The sequence below is a fragment of the Salvelinus sp. IW2-2015 genome, unplaced genomic scaffold, assembly GCF_002910315.2.
Source record: "Salvelinus sp. IW2-2015 unplaced genomic scaffold, ASM291031v2 Un_scaffold1914, whole genome shotgun sequence".
NCBI lineage: Eukaryota > Metazoa > Chordata > Actinopteri > Salmoniformes > Salmonidae > Salvelinus > Salvelinus sp. IW2-2015.
In genome coordinates this window covers 47,812-51,069 of record NW_019943274.1, presented here as the reverse complement: position 1 = coordinate 51,069, position 3,258 = coordinate 47,812, and positions in this window count along the sequence as shown.

Sequence of the window (3,258 nt, the reverse complement as noted above, 5' to 3'; positions counted from 1 at the left end):
AAAAATGTCTTCGAGTCGTGCCAAATGGTGTATAACATTTGTGGATACCCATCCAACTGTTCCATTCTCCATGTAGCCTACTGCTACAGGTAACTGTCAAAATAAAGGAAACACCAACATAAAGTGTCTTAATAGGGCATTGGGGCACCACGAGCCACCAGAACAGCTTCAATGCGCCTTGGCAGAGATTCTAAAAGTGTCTGCAACTTCCTGTGTGGAAGCACACCATGCTTTCAATATACTTGCTACTGTTATTATTCACTGTCTTTTTACTGTTGTTTTTTATTTCCTTACTTATCTATTGTTCACCTAATACCTATTTTTTACTTAAAAAGTGCACTGTTGGTTAGGGCCTGTAAGTAAGCATTTCAATACCTGTTGTATTCGGTGCACGTGACAAATACACTTTGATTTGATTTGAATTTGTATCCTTAATTTATTAAAGTGTTTCCTTTATTTTGTCAGTTACCTGTAGACTGAACCCTTCTATAACATGCCAGTTACAAACAAAATCTAGATTTGTTTGTAAAAAATAAAACTTCTCCTAATGAAAGATCTGATTAGCTCTTTCATTCATATCGTCATGACAGCAAAGTCAGCTCTTGAGATCTTTCATTCCTATCAGTAGCTTCATGCTCCATGAGTTTATGGTGAGATGCTGTCAGACTGGTGAGATGCTTTTCAGAATGGTGAGATGCTGTCAGACTGGCGAGATGCTTTTCAGAATGGTGAGATGCTGTCAGACTGGTCAGATACTTCTCAGAATGGTGAGATGCTGTCAGACTGGTGAGATGCTTTTCAGAATGGTGAGATGCTGTCAGACTGGTCAGATGCTTTTCAGAATGGTGAGATGCTGTCAGACTGGTCAGATACTTTTCAGAATGGTGAGATACTGTCAGAATGGTGAGAGGCTTTTCAGAATAGTGAGATGCTGCCAGACTGGTCAGATGTGAAATCATGTGAAACCATGTGGTTTTGGAACACTTCACATGTGATGATATTTCACATGAAGGTTCACATGTGGATTTTCACATGTGATTACGTAACTTTTTTCATGAATTTTCACATGACAAAATAGCCACATGTTTTCAACTTAAAGGAAAGGTTCACTCATTTTGAATGTTAAATTGTTTTTGTGCATCTCTAAATGATGTTCTATCGATTCCCTGGGTCGTTTCACGTTTTCATGTGTATCTGAGTTGGAGTTCAAGCAGACAGAAATATGGCTGGTATGATGTATCATACTGGCTCCAATACAGGTTTTAGTCTACCTTCATAAACACAACCATCATAACACAATCACCTATCAGTCAAGTAAAACATGTACATAAACTATGTTTCCTACCTCTTTACAGATCATACATACACAACTGAATCACCTTTTCTCATAACATTAATGAACGTGAGGAAGGAAAAGCAGAGATAAATAGATGGAGGTTTGATCAAATAAATGAATATCTACCATCATCTCACCACAGTGTCCACAGTAGAGAGGAACTCAGCACGTCAACAAAGACAAAGAAAGTCATACCAGTACAGAAGTAATACAGAAGTGATACAATAATAATAGAGTAGTAATAGTAAACAATTAGTGCATGTGCTCATAACAAACACACAAACACTAATACAACTCAGTACTTACAGAGCACACATAGACGCAATTGTTCTCCATTCTGTCCACTGACAAGTGACTTCTCGAACTACATTCTCTCTGACAAAACCCCTCTAACTTCCTATATGATGACCAGTCTGTTTTAGATAACACCTCTTCACCGTCACACAGAAAAATTGAGAGAGGAATTGAAGACATTTAAAAAAAAACTGTTAGAAAAAAGAGTAGCGGTTGATGCGTGTTCATTTTTCTGATCAATTTCTTCTTATGATTGGCTACATGCTCCACACTGTTCACTCCTCTTTATTGGAGAGGATGGAACCGAGAATAGAGATCTGAGATGAGATCAGTTTGGTATCAGAATGTGCAGATGTTATTCATTTTTACACCCACCATGCACAGATAGATGCCTCCCCTCAAACCTTTGATATGGTGACTACTGGTATCCCAGCTAGCCTCAGCTTCAGCTATCCCCTCCATACACACATACACTATTTCTATAGAAAACATGTGTCAAAACCACAGTCAGCTATCTGACTCTTCTCAGGGTTTGGTGGTTGACTGTTCATTAGTCAGATGATTCTGAGGGACACTTTTTTAGATACTGTCTACATAGATACGTCTTTGTTATTGTGTGTATGGCTGTGTTTCCAATTTGTTTGTTTATGTGATGTGTTCCAGTGTCAATTGTTCATTATTGTGAACACGTGTGTGGTGTGGTTTTTTTTGTTGAATATAGCCAAACATTTAGTTATTGTATCAGTTTTTTTGTATTTTGTGTTAAAATAAAGACAATTACGTGTTCCTCATTTGCATAATTACACCAGGTATATTAGTAAATATGAATAAAGCAACATAAAGGGGAGGAACATGGCTGCCACCACCAAACACTTGCTCTGTCTACCCTACCTTCACTCACCTGTGTTGTTGTCTTTAATTATTGTTGATGTCAAGTTCACTTGCATAATTCAACAAGTGTGTCAATAGCAGGATACCCTCAGATTAAAAACCATCAGGATTGTCTCCAGATTACACCTATCTATACATACTTTACATTGTTTGCGAGGTCAGACATACTATCACTATAATGTGAGTGTTCTTGTCACGGCACTCGACGCTCGAGGTCACCAGAATACTCATTATTACGCACGCCTGTTACCATCGTTACGCGTAGCAGACACATTCCTCAACAGTGAGGTCCTCCATTAAAAACATGAACTGCCCTAGAGGCACCAGATCATCAATGTGCAGAGAGCAGATCATTCCATACACAGGGCCACAAAAAACTCAATGCAGATTTCCCTAATTCTGTAGTGATATACAGGACCTCTGGAACTAGCCATTCCTGTCATTGGGTCTGGTGACTCGTATGTCTGTAATTTAACAATGAAGTAAGGTATGGTGGAAGTTTAAACAAGAGGGCTTTATCAAAAAAAGAGAGCAGTGCATTGATGTACGAGGCTTAAGAGGGCCATCCTACTTTCTGATACAGAACAGAGTGATGTGTACTTGTCACGACTTCCGCCGAAGTCGGTCCCTGTACCTTTTCGGGCGGTGTTCGGTGGTCACCGGCCTTCTAGCCATCGCCGATCCACTTTTCATTTTCCATTTGTTTTGTCCTTGTCTTACACACCTGGTTTCAATCC